The sequence below is a fragment of the Nestor notabilis genome, unplaced genomic scaffold (genome assembly GCF_000696875.1).
Source record: "Nestor notabilis isolate BGI_N333 unplaced genomic scaffold, ASM69687v1 scaffold24969, whole genome shotgun sequence".
In the NCBI taxonomy this organism is placed as follows: Eukaryota; Metazoa; Chordata; class Aves; order Psittaciformes; family Psittacidae; genus Nestor; species Nestor notabilis.
The window spans coordinates 28,970-43,789 of NW_009945435.1; positions in this window are offsets into that span (position 1 = coordinate 28,970).

Below are 14,820 nucleotides of genomic sequence, written 5' to 3' on the forward strand. Positions count from 1 at the left end.
TCTGACACGTGCAGCTGGCACAAGGCTCAATTTTTGAATGTCTTCAAAATACACTACTCTACAAAACTTAGAATCTTGAATTCTTGAAGTAAAATTAGGGCAAAGTCAAGCACCTGAAATAGTAAGTTAAAAGTTATAAAATCTCTTCAGGTGTACCTTCCTACAGGCACCTAGTAGTACTGACTGGTATTTTGACTGTTCAGACAGGAATATTGGGCCAAACAGAACTCTTTAAAAGCTGAACTGCATATGCATATAACAGAAAAAAGTTAAGGTGTTACTTGAAGTTAGGCTGCATCAGTTCTCCCTACCCCATTTCTTTAAGCTCAGTCTTTGCACTGTAAGGTAGTCACACTGCATATGTCAGAGAAAGGCTTTATAGCTTCCAAGTGATTTCATTTTAATGTGTGGTTTCAGGTGACTCTTGGTTAAGTGCAAGAGAGGTGTCATCATCTTATAATTCGAAAGTCTAACACAAACTTCCTTCAATTGCAGCAGCAAACTAAGAGCCTCCACCAATACTGGTGTATACAATTAATGCAGGATTTTGATCAACATCCTCTTTCAGCATCAGCTAAGATCTGTTCTTCATAGCTTGGCAAAAGCTCAGACAACTTCAGAGGAAAAAAAAACCTGCCAGAATGGAAGAGTCACATTAGCCACCTCTATTTTTTCAAACATAACTGCCAAATAAACTCCTGTTACAGATTTTTCTTTTTCTTTCATTTTTTGTTGTGCTACTCCACTCTGTAGCATCTGAACAGAAACTTTACCACATACAATAAGGAATGCAACAAGAAGCAATTTCTTTTAAATCTCTGCTACTTGTTCAAATAATTGAATCATCCCATTTAGATGAACAGTGGATAAAATTATTTTATCATTTTTCCTTTAGTTTCTTTACCTACAGGGATAGCTTATGGCCTTACCTAATCTAACATCTAAGCACAGTGCTTTTACAAATGCTGAACCTATTCCTTTATTTGCCTCACTCAGAATCTACTTTGAAAGCATCACCCTACACAGAATAGTGTATTAGAAGGAACTATTTCAAGAATCTTTGTTAATAGCCTCAAAGAACTACAGTAAGGAGGATGGCCCTGTTGTCACCTTCAAATTTGTTTGTGTGAGGTTCTTTTTTTTGCTTGTTTGTTTAGGGTTTTGGTTTGCCTTTTTTTTTTTTCCTTTAATTTTGGGGTTGGTTTGTTTTTTATTGGGTTTTTTCGTTTTTTTTGGGGGGTGTGTGTGTCAATCATTGTCACTTGACATGCTTTTCATCCTTAAGTTCTGAAGGATCTGTAAGAATCTTTGTTGATTTGGACACTGAGTGCAACCTAACTTCTGAGAACATCTGCTTGTTAATTCCACAGAATGAATTTAATTATTTCAGTTGGTTGGTTTGCTCCCCCGCCCGCCCCCAATAGAGATCTACAAAATTTTATCTATGTAACATCCGTATCTCCCCAACAACACATGCTATACACAAAATACTTAATCGTTATTGGCAGCACTGCAAGTCTTTTTGTTGCCTACTAAACTTTCAGGAAAACAGTTGATCAGCAAGTTAGATATGACACTGAAATAAGCAGACTAGTTTCACCTCGATTCTGTGTCAGACACTAAAAGCTTTCCAGATGAAGTATTTATGCCATGGTTCTCCAGTAAGTTTATTTTCCCCACATTTTTCCTTTAAGCTCAAAACAGTTGATTTAATGCAGATGTAAGCCTCCTTGCAACAAAGTCCTCCTGTACATGTTCTCTCAAACATTTACGCCATTGCTACTTGAAGACAGACATGTTTTTTAAGTTTTCATTTCTTAATGAATTGGCTTTCTTAATGCCAATACTTCTTCGTATCATTCCAAACTGAAGGCCCCTTAACCATTGTGATATTAACTTAGGAGAAATTCACCCATAAACATAAATCACAAGATAATGTGATCATTTAAAACTTAAGAACATTTCCAATGGCAATATACAGCAAGGTCTTCAAACAACAGATGAATTTTGCTTATGATCAAATTATCAGAAAGTCTACAGTCTGATTTGAACAGAAAAAAAATATGAGCATAACAGATCACTATGGCTGGTGAAGTCAGACTAATAAAGTAACCAAGTTATAGAGACAGCATGCTTTCTACATTTTGGAAGGTTAATATTTTGCCACAGTTACCACGTTCTCCCCTTCAAGAAGCAGGCTGACAGCAGGAGAAGCACCATGTTGTCTAGTGTGAGGCGTCCCTGCCCACAGCAGAGGGGGTTGGAACTAGATCATCTTAAGGTCTTTTCCAACCTGAACCATTCTAAGATTCTGTATTACTTTTATATCGCTTTATGTAGCGGAGAATGAAAAGCACAGAAGGGTAAATGATAATTAAATTAAACCCCCCAGTTCTGAAGCTAAACCCATGCTTAAATCCCCACATCTCCCCCTGATTCCATTAGAACCTCTTTTACAGAAGTTACATCTCTTACGCTTCCCTTTTTACAACAGTCTTGCCCATTGTAGATTTTCCTGTTCTTCAAGCTTATTACTTGGCTGCCAAAACCTCACCTATCTATCCAACCTGGGATCTGGAAACAAATACCCAGGCAAATAATCTCCTCCCACCCTATTCTTTTTACTATAGTAAACACTTACTTCCTTATCAAAGCTTTAATTTTATTTTTGTTTTCTTTACTTTAATCTTCAAAGCAACTGAAATTCCAGAAGTTAATTTCTTTTCCCTGCATAAACTCCAACACTCAATGATACCATATTCCAGTCAGCACAGTATGTCTTTCACTAGGTGCCTATCCAACATTTCCCTGTATTTACCTTACATTTGCGAATACAGCAGGTTGTGTTACAGACTCAAGAATGTCAGACTAATCTGGATGCATCCATCTTAATCACAGGTTTTGAGAAGAAAACATGGTCTAGAGGGGTTCACTTTGAAGCAAGGAACAAAAGCAAATAACCAGAAGAGCCTGAACAATGTGTAGCAAGGGTTTAGATACCAAGTATACATTTCTGCCTTGCACTAAATACTAACGACTTAAAAGAATCCTTGAATGAAATCCTACTAACCCACAACCAACTGCTATGCAATGAGAACTTCTGATTTACCTTTGACAAAGCAACAACTTCATTAGCCTAGATGACAGAGGTGGCTTCCTCAAACGTTCTTCTACTTTGTTATTGCTATACAAGTACCCACATATACTGCTCAACACATATCGCGTCTAATTAAAACCTTGCTGCTCACTGACAAGAATGTTTGGGGTTTGTTTTTTTTTCTTCACTGCAACACTGTTCCACTAGAGGGTAGCATTGTGCTATAAGCCTAACGAGTTTTGGTTCACTTTAACTCTCAAACTTCCAAGTTCTGAAAGCTTCTTTAGCAGTCTTTCCTCAAAATATGAAGTATCAGTCACTCACATTTTGAGTGAAATGAATCAGGAGATACCCAACACACAAGTATTTTATATGTAGCATAATGAATAGTAGTATTAAACAACAACAACAAAAAAAAAAATAACACACAGACACAAAATCCCCAAACAAACAAAAAGCAAACCAGGACAAAAAACCACAACCCCATTCCCCAACATTTTTCATACTTAGATCCTGACAGCAAAATATAATTTGCTCTCATGACATAGAATTACTTTTGCTAGGAATTAACTAAAATGAAAGTAACTTCTGGGTTTGAGACTATAAGGGGCACATAATCTGATTTCATAACAGAGAAAATACCACTGGACAGATACGTGGTTTAAATACTACATGCATCAGAATTAGTTTGATTTTACTATTACAAACAAACAAAGCTAAGGTATAATATCAATTAAAGCGTCCTGAATGTCCCAAACTACATCCGTTTGTAACAGAAAAAAAAGCTTTTTTCCCCCCCCACTTGGCCTCCTCAGACACCATGGAAAAATCAGAATAGTATTATTAAAAGCCTAATAATCTGGTCCAGACAAAAATGACCCAAGAAACTGGAAAAATCATCAGGTTTTTTCCTTATGAAGAACATACGGTCAAAGATAAACTACATACAGGCACTTTATCAATATTTCGAATGTATCAATTTCCAGGTATTTCAGAGAAAATGCCATCCATTAATCACTAGAAAACATTTAAAACACATAAAACCTGCATCTGAAGTATTCAAACAGTTAAGACATCAACATTTAACTCCTGAGAGCAGTATTTAATCCTTGTGCTATCCCTAAGAAATAAATTCCATTGTTTTAGCAACACAATGGAAGGCATTAAGTTCACGGGTAGTTTCACCATTTAACGTTCCTGTCAGCAGCTATGTGTCCAAAAGCAAGTCTTCTGGCCTGTAATTCAGGTACTGTTCATAATTCAGTAATTAAAACACTGATCACTTTCATGTCCAACATAAATACAGGATTAGTCTGTTAATGATTTCTTCTCCAGAATGAAAATGCCAGTTACTTTAAGCATTTTTCCTGCTCTACCTGAAGTACTAAAGGGGTTCATCCTTCTCAAAGACTGACAGGATTACATGAAAAAGTACCCCTTTTTCAAGGGGACTGGACAGACTTTAAGTCTCCCACTTTCAAAAAACTCAACTTAACCATGGAAGTGAAAACTACAAAGTTGCACTGCCTCTTTTGTGGTAGAAAATGTTGCAGCTTGTGTACTACATTTATTTTTATATTCTGAATATAATAACTAACACTACTTTTAATATGCATCTGATATATTTCAGGGGAAAATGCTCTTTCAGTGGTTTGGTGGGTGTTTTTGGTTTGTTTGGTTCTTTAAATAAATTCACTGGAGATCAACTATCTCACCTGTAGTCTACATGCCAACCACAGGCCTTAAGTAAGATATTCTGCTTAAGTGGTTCAGTTGTTTGCAAGACTGAAGTTCTGAAAATATATATCATTTGAGTATTAAAAAAAAAAAAAAAAAAGCCAAATGTTTCTTTAATAGCCTCATCTCTTAACATAGAATACCACCTAATTCGAGAAGTTAATTTCTAGGAACATAAACACCTGCCATTTCTGTGAAAGCTTGAACAAAAATTCGGCCAAATCATAGAACTTTATTTACTTTTTTTGCATCTATTTACTAAAATAGATTGTGAAAACAAACATCAAGGAGACCTACAACACAGTACATTCCATCATCCTTGCAGCTCCAAGTGCTGAACAGAAAATTCACACACAGTATCTTTTAAGTGACTAAAAAGGATCCATCCCCTCACACATCCTGTGCACAACAGGGCTGAACACACAGTATCTTCCTATAGCAAAAGCAACCAGACTAGCATTTCTGCAGAAACTACTAGGAAGAGTAAGGCTGCAGGCAGAAATAATACTGACTTGGAATTTGAAAGAAAGGGGTGAAAAAGAGAGGGAGTCGGGTCCTGAAGGGCCAACAGGTTTTTGTTTTCTGAACAGCACTCGTCAGTCTCCAGAGCCTGGAGCAGAAACAGACCCCCAAATTCTATTATCTCCCCATTCATAACAAGTTGCATGAAGACCACTTGCACAGTGTTTGATACTTGTCTAGAGCTGGTCTGAAAAGTAAGAATTGAGCAGAACGGCTTGCCCAGCCAAGTTCCAGCCTTGGTCCTAACACATGACCATCAGTCAGCCTGCTACCAAAAAGAGGTTTTCCATTTTCACTTGTGCATCCCAAGTTGTGGAATTTATACACAGAACAGCTTCAGCCATCTACAGCATCAGGCACAAGCTGTTAGCAAGCACTGCAAAACACAACCAACGCTATTCGGGAATCAAGGAGGAGAGAGCAAGCCAGTACTCCCCACAGGAAGAGTCACCTGCCTTTCCCATGTAAATGTCCTTTTATCTCTGGAATTCCCCAATTCATTCGTTTGTCATGCCTTCTAATTCTGATACTGCAACAAGAACCTCACACAGGTGACTGTTTCATCTCTGTTTCAGATGTGCAACAGAACACGTCATCCTCAGAGCAGTCCATCCCTGTGCACCAAGGCAGCCAGGGAGGAGTGTACCAGACACAAACTGGTGTCTGGCCAGGTAATTAAATTTACTATCTTAAGGCCTGCATTTAAGGGGTGAAATAAAGTTGTGCTAGTTAACTTCATTCTGCCACTTTCCTAACATTACTTTGTCATCTTTGTCAGTCCATCCATTTTATCTGATTACACAAACTACTTTAATAATGTAATACTAAAATCAGCTGAAGAATAAAATGTTACAACCATTCATTTATAGTTCCCTAAAACACCATCAAATATTAACTGGATACTGAAAAAGTCACTCCACATCTCTTCTCCAGATCCAACTTTGAGAGGAAGGCCACTATATCTAACCGTAACAAGCAGACCTATTTTTACAACTTTGAAAAAGATACTGAAATGCTAGCAAGGTATCTGTAGCTCAGTATCTTAATAAAAAAATCCTGAGTAGACTTAACTTCAGGATTTACTACTCCCACTGGCAGGTTCTACTTACCTCTCATGTACCAATCATATTGCCCAGTAGATGGCATCCCATGACACCAATGACATTCATACAGCAGGTCAAGAACAGCTTTGCCGCTGCCAGTGCAAATATTAACACCAAGTGAACATTTTAATTCTTTAAAATAGATCCCAGAAACCCTGGTGGTTTTAGTATCACCTCTGCAAAGAGAAGTTATTTTCTTACAACCCCGTATGAATGACTCAGCAGCTAACTAGTAAACCCTGTGCATGCAGCTGCCTTTTAAAGATCACCTTTAAAAAAAATTCCAACAGAACAAATCAATATGAATTTTATTGATCACTGTCCAAAAATCATTGTAAAGTTAATTTGTTCAAGTAATAAAGCACTGAAAAAGGACATACTATACAAATACTTCTGTAAGATGAGGTTTACATGTTGCTCATTTACTGTGACCTGAAATAGAACAATGTAAGTTCTGTACAAGCACGCACACATTGCCCTCAATCAGCTCTTTTCAATATTAAAGAAACATTCCCTCTACACAATAGAAAGCAATTAAAAAAAAAAAAACAAAAACAAAAAAACCACACACACAAAAAACCCCAACAAAACACCAAAAAACCAAAACCCCACCACATTTTAGATATAAACCTGCAGTTTCTTCATCCCCCTAAATACACTGCTGGGACACCAAACACACCAGAAACAGCTCCAGAGGCTGCTGAAAACTCTGGACTTATTACCTAGACATCATTTTACTGAGAATCACTATATAGCCTATACTGCAAAATCCTACTTCCCTGTCAAGCTAGGTGGAATACTTTCCCACCCTCCATAATAGAGAATAAATTTGCCTACACTGAAAAGACAGGAAAAGAAAGTAATCCACATCCCTGTGCCAAAACACAGAAAGCAAGCATGAGTGAAAAAAGGATTTTACAAGTTCATGGGGAAGTCCTTCAGATAAGATAAGAATGCAGCTGCAGAAAACCAATTCTCAAAACATTTTTACATGGATCTACCCTGTTTTTATCTAAGGAATTTTGTTTAGTAAAATACAAATGTGGAATCTACTTTTACTGGAGGACAGCTATTATGTTTGAAAATTCCTAGAATAATATTTGCTATACCTTCTATCTTCTGTTTTATTACTTCTGCAATTTGATCATTAAAACCACCACAACATGAAAGGCTGTTAAAGTACTGTAAACCCGTTAAAATTAAACAAATTGCAACACATTTATCAGAGCACAGAAAGTATGTAATGTGGCAGCAAAGGGAACTGGCACCAGACATGACCTTATTTAACAACTGTTAATCTGGAAAATGGCAAACAGCATGTGAATTTTATTAACAGAAAAATACTTAAACTGAGGAAGCTGTAAACAGTGCCAGGGCATGAAAGTAACAGTAACAGCACTGGGCTAAATCCTGTATCTAGTAAAATCAATGGCAAAGTTTCTCATTTAATAGGACACCACCAGGTTAACGTGTTTCTTTCAGGACTAAAGAGACAGAAATATGCAGCTCAGACAAACACCAACTGAAGGAGAATTGGGTTGGGGGGAAGAGCATCACACACAAATGAGTTTTGGAAGTGTAAGAAACATGAAGAAACACTGAGAAAACCCTAAAAGGAAATTGATCAGAGTAACTGGTACTTTTCCATTGAGCCCTGGAAGAATTAAGAGGTAGTCTTCTCAGAAAGCAAACCTCTACATATTTTGGTTTAGAGTATTATTTAAGAAAACAAAGACAAAAAAGGGAAAAAACAAACAAGGAGAACAAGACCAGCCCAATCAGGGATGGGAGAGAACTGAGTAGTATGGTTCAAATAAGCAGGGAAGTTAGAGTGCTTGAGACTTTACTGATAGTCCTGACTCCTTTTTCAACGAGCCACTGTTTCAAGCAGGTAAAACTTCAACACTCAACACACCCTGGCAGAGGCACAATTCATCAGTTTTCCTTGTAAAATCTTACCTTCACAAAAAGCTTAGCAGAAATTAAATACTCTATTTAGGTACACCCTATGCATGGATGCTGGAGAAGGACTCTTCATTAGCGATTGTAGCAATAGGACAAGGGGTAATAGGTTCAAACTTAAACAGGAAGTTCAGGTTAGGTACAAGGAAGAAGTTCTTTACTGTGAGGGTGGTGAGGCACTGGAATGGGTTGCCCAAGGAAGTTGTGAATGTTCCATCCCTGGCAGTGTTCAAGGCCAGGTTGGACAGAGCCTTGGGCGACATGGTCTAGTGTGAGGTGTTCCTGCCCATGGCAGGGGGGTTGGAACTACATAATCTTAAGGTCCTTTCCAACCTGCACCTTTCTATGATTCTATGCATAGTTTGTATCCAAATACACAGATTTACTTCCTTTTACACTATCAGACTCACTCCTGACCCTCTTAAATATTCCCCAAGTGAGCTTGCTATGTTTGCCTTTCACCCCTGCTGCACAGAGAAGAGGGAAGATTTAGTAAAGGCAGCAATGCAGGAAAGAGACAGCACTGGCTGGCTACAACAGAGCTAAAAGAGAAAGAAAAAAGTTTTCATGCAGCAAGTGTTCCGGCTCTCACAGCAGTACCTTGTGATTATATGTCTCATGATAGCCGTGTCTTGCACAAGGTGGTCTAGAAATACACAGACTTTTCATGTCAGGAAAACGCTTCCAGAAGGCAGCTGGGAGAGGAAGGGAAAGAAGAACAAGCAGTTGTCCTCTTCACTAAAGAAAGCAGCATGTCAGATACACAACAGGCAGACATACCTAGATACCTTCCCATCATCCAACTAAGCTTACAGAAAGGAGCACAAGAACACTTTCAAACTTAAGAGCGTACCTTCAAAATCACCATTCTGAATGGCACCATAATGTCATAAAAGAAATTTATCTTAACACCACAAGAGGCCTAGGAACTTTATTTTTTAAAATGGTAATAGGAGGTCAGTAACCTTCAGTATATTCATTTTGAGTAGTAGCAATGTTCTACCCTGGGCTTTCCAAGGCATTTTTCTTACTATGAACACAAACGGCCTTGGCAACCACTTCCACTCCCACACTGTTAGAGAACAGCTTCTCAAGCCGATAACATGCCTGCAGAAACTACAATTGCTCATGATGTGAAAGCTACACCAGGAAAGTGCTGTGCAAAATGCAGTAACCTAAAGCAAAAAAAAAAGGTTGCATGCCTACTTCAGCCTGGTTTGAGTTTGTTCCACTCTTCTCTCCAATTCCTCATGGGACATACTTCTTTGCTAATTGCTCATACGTTCCCTGGATGGGAAACTCAGCTAATACCTAATGCCTTTCTTCCTCTCATAAGAGATTCATTTAGCTTTATTACTCATAGGATTTTTTTTGTTCTCCTCTTATACCACACATATATAAAGAACCAAAGATTATCAGAATATTACCTTCTGAACACTTCCCTGACAGTCCCGTCCATCCTCTATGCTTTTCAGGATGATTTACTAACCACACTAACAATTTGAAAATAATGAGTCAAGTAATTTTCCTAAATAGCTTTCAATCACTGAACACTAAAAACCCTCACTGATTTACCAATTACAATTCATGAATCTTCAGTACCTAGTCTTTACTGTAATTAGCTCAATATCTTAAACAAGATTTTATTTATTTAGGAAAAACTGCTTTAGAAGTAGTATTTCTGTTCAAACCCATCCTCAAAGTAAACCAAATTGTCAGGAAAAACACTAGACAATTGGATTTTTAATCCAACATGCTAAAAATGAAAGCATCACTTAGAACAAGTATGGAGAAAAAAAAAAAATGGTAAGCCTGTCAAACCAAGTTACAAGGGATCAATTTCCTGTAGTAAACATGAAGTTCACCAGCTTCGCTATTATTCTGCCATAAAATCACAATCATACGAAGAAATTCGAGGACAGGAAGCGAGAGTTCATTTTTATTCCCATGACTGAAAGCAGTCACCCACAATTTCAAAGATAAAAACAACCTCTACTTTTATCTCTATAGAAATGAAAGATACATTAAGATCAGTATATAGACCACCTATTTTCAACCAGAGGGCAAAACAACTCTGAACAAAACTATCACTATGGTTTCAATGCAACTGTTTTGCTGCAGGTAGAAACATTAAAAGGCAAAATAAAGAACAAAATACGAAGTTACTTTAAGAGATCCTTCCTTTCGCAAGGATCTTTTAAATCCTTACATTTAATGAAGCAAATTGCCAAGCACTAACTTACACCACAAGAGTCAGACAGGTATAATTCCTATCACTTTCCTGTAGACGAAAGCCTTCTGCAACCCATCATCTCTACCATTCAGCCTTGCTCTAGAACAAGACATTCAGAATTTGTATCATGGAAATATTTGGGAATCCGCATTTGCACAAAGGCTCATCAGACAGATGAAAACAGTCTGAAACTTACAGTTGCAGAGGAATACTTTTTTTTAACCTAATTTAACAACTGAATGGCAACTACAAAAAAAAAAAAAACCAACAAAACAACCAAAAAAAAAATAACCACCCCACACCAAAACACAACACCAAACCAACAAGAACAAAACCCCCACTTATTTCCAGGAGTTCTAAAAATTCTGAAATTAAGCTTAAACAAGAAGATGTTTATCCTAAATTAAAATAGCAGAGTGCTATTTATAGATATTTTTCTTTATTTGCTGAACTACAACAATACAGCAATGCCTAATAATACAGCATTTTATGAAAACAGATAAAACTTACCTCCCTTCATAATCTAAGAAACAAGATGAGGGAGTGTCAAAACCTAGGTCTCACTACCCCTTACTATAAGCTCAGATGCTGTGCTGCAGTTACAAAATGCACATGACAGTATTTTAACGATAAGGAAAACTGTATGAACAAATCTGGTAGATCTTCATGGAAAGAAGTTTTTAAATGATCTGCCTATTAGGATAAAAAGCTGTAATATAAAGATACTTCTGAAGAAAACCTAGATAATGAAGCTGGGAAAGATGGAGACACCAGAGGCATTTTCAGTGTTTCACCTCCATTTCTGCAACTTGGAAGCACAGACATAGTGCATTCATAACACTGAAAACTGCAACTTTTTCTTTATACTTTCAGACTAATTTTTAAGCTCTGTTCTCCACTTGCCTCTGGACTGCTTGAATTCCACACAGAAAGGTAGTCTTCACCCACTAAGCTCCTGAGCTATTTCAAGTCTGCAGATGCTTATGAGCAAAACCACTCGCCCTCATACTTGCATCTTCTATAGCAGAACTTCTTCTTTTGTAGTTCTTTAAACACAAATATTTTTTCAGACCACCTTATCACTGCATTCTCTTGGATTCTCAAGTTGGTTTGGGAACACATACCAATCATGCAACCAGTTTTACCACAAAAATAACACAGCCTTCTAATCTATAGATAGCCATAACTGAGGTTGGGTATGAGCGTTAAACTATCTGTTTATCTTGGCAGTCTTCAAGGCCGTGTCACTGGGAAGCAGGGATGAAGAGAGACCTTCAGACCATTCAGCAGATCAGAATGTCCACATTCCTGGTACAACTTTAAGCCAACTTAATTTAACAGGTTTTCTGGGCTCTTTATCAACTGTTACAACACATCAGCTCCTACAGCAAAAAGTATTAACTATTTTTTTTCCAGACTCCTCTGCATACACTAGAGCAGGCAGCTACCTTGCTTCATTGATACACTTCTCAGCAGAGCAACGAAGCCCAGAAGCAGTTCAACACTTCTTACCTTCCCAAAGCTTCCTATTCCACATTAATTTTTCAGGAAGAAAGAGGTATGACACTGCATCTGAGATACTGTCCACAAAAAGTTGTGTTTTACACGTAGAGTTTTGAAGCTTTTTTTAGATTCGCAGACATCTTTCAGTACAGCTAACAGCCCCACATACAGCAACTTAGTGCCTATGGAACAGCTCACAGTGAGCCCATTTTTTTTTTGTGTACAATTATAAGATGCCTTACAATTGTTGCAGGAGGAAAACAAAAGGATTCACAATTGTTCATGCATTACTGACACATGACTTCTTTAATGCTAACGTGGTGGATTAACTGGAAGAAGCCACAGTACAGACTTTTACAATTGCTATACACTGCCAAGAACTCCAAATGCTTAGTACTACGGAATAGCATGCACACAGTGTCATCTTACAGATTAGGGACATTCAATGCGATGTCATATTACACAAGTTAATAAAGTGTCTGCTTTCTTCAAAAGCATTTGTGAGTACGGACATCAGAAGAAAGGAAACACTGGTTTGGAAGACGCTCAGCACAAGTTTAATGCAATCACTACAAACAGCATTCACCAGCTGCAGACATGAAATATTTGCTGTGAAAAAATACATAATGGTATTCCTCAAAGCTAGTCCTCAGTCAATTATCTCCCCAAAGTATTTTACTCCTAGCTAGATAACTATATTCTGGCATGTAATTCTCAACAATCCACTCCTTCAGCTTTCTGGTGACTTTCCTTGAATTGCTAATGCTTCCACAAACAAAATAGTAACTGAGCTTTGAGGTACAAGAATGAGATGTCCCAATAACTGGTTCTAATAGTTAAGAGCCAAATAATATAACTGACTACAAAACAACCCCAAAACCTATTAACACCCTCCTCTTCCCCACCTCTTTATATTATTTAATGTGACATTATCAGTAACTTGAAAATTTGCATCCTGCAGATCCTCTGCTTCTAAATAAATTTCAGACAGCCTGGAATAGCACAAGGATGTTATCGATAGCAACCCCTACCACTACAAATTTGATTAATAACCATCACTTTATTCTAAGGAATCTTCACTTATAAAACCACTCTTCTATAGCAAAATCTCAAGCTATTTTCCCAGCTCCTCACAAAAGTCTTCCAGAGTAAGGAAGACTAGTATGCTGTCATCCTGCCTGACAATCCATAGGCCTTATGCCAAAACAACCTGGGAGAAGATACTTGCAGATCATAGCATACAGCCTTTCTGTATTCAGGATGGAAAAAATAACAATCCCCCCAAAAAAAAACTTTGCTACCAAACAGCAGTTTAACACAACTGAAAATAACCAAGGGACAGAGATAGAAAATGTGTCTGACATCCTCCTGAGTCAAGATACTCCACAGTTTCTACTCCATCTTCTTAAATCTGTAAGGTATCTATTTAAAATAACTAACAACAAGTCTGAACAGCAAAAAACACCCTTGGGTGTGGCATACAGCAGAAGTAACTGACTTCCATCTGTATAATCAGAGAACAAACTACACTCACTGACATTTTCATCTTATCAGAACAGCAGGGGAAAAGTATGGAATGAAGATCATCTGAGCAATCTTATGCACACCTAGATTGAAAAAAAAATATTCACGACATAGAAAGCTCTGCATTCTCTACAGCTTATTTTTGCAAAGATTAGGTGCCTTTCTTCAAGGGCATCCTGAATTCTCTTTCTCAATCTTACATTTCCCACAGCTAGGTTTAGGAGAGTCTGCTCTGGTCACGTGAATAACGATAGTAATAATAAGTTGGTGCTGAAGTTAGTGGCCTTACGTATTTTCAGAAAGTAAAGCAGTAAAATCAGAAGAAACTCTGGAAACCACAGTGGCAAAACAATGTCGATCCAGTTGTGAACTACATTCCACCACTATTACTCTTGGTGAAGCTGCTCTTACAGACCCAATTTCAACAGTGAATCACAAGGTGCTTCTCACTACAGAATTTTTCCACTTGCAGAAACAAAACACACTTCATCTTGCACAGACAGACACATAATACACTATGTACACTAGTGTTTACATACACCAAACACTTTTTTTTTCAGGCACATTTCATTGTTACTGCCTGTACTAAAAGTGTATGCAAGTACTTGCAATAATTCAAACATTTGCTTTGTTGAAGTGAAAGCGAGGTGACTGTAACCTGAGCACAGGCAAGCCTTTGTGTCCAAGCCACGCATTTCTTCTGAGCTAATTTCATTCTATCACAAAAGGAAGTCCAACCAACAAAGGTATATAGTCAGACTTCCAGCAGTTTCAAATTTATTCCAGGTGAACACAGATTTCTAAGCATGTACAGCTAATACACACACTGATAAGCTGCGCAAAAAATATATTACCAGTAAAACTGAACATCGTTTTTTACCAGAATCATTTACTTGGAATTAAAGGCAGACGTTATTGACAATCGCACAAGAAATCCTTGTATGACTATATCCTAATGTATTTCTGACCTTGAAAATCTTGTATGATCTACTGCTGCTGGAGCTAGCATACTTGAGGTAAGTATCCAGAGAATATCACCTGTTTAAGAGCTCAGAGCACTGTTTTCCAATCAGCCTCCTCCAGGATGCCTCCATCCGGCCTCCAATGAATTCTAATGTTGTTCTAGGCACAAACCCAGG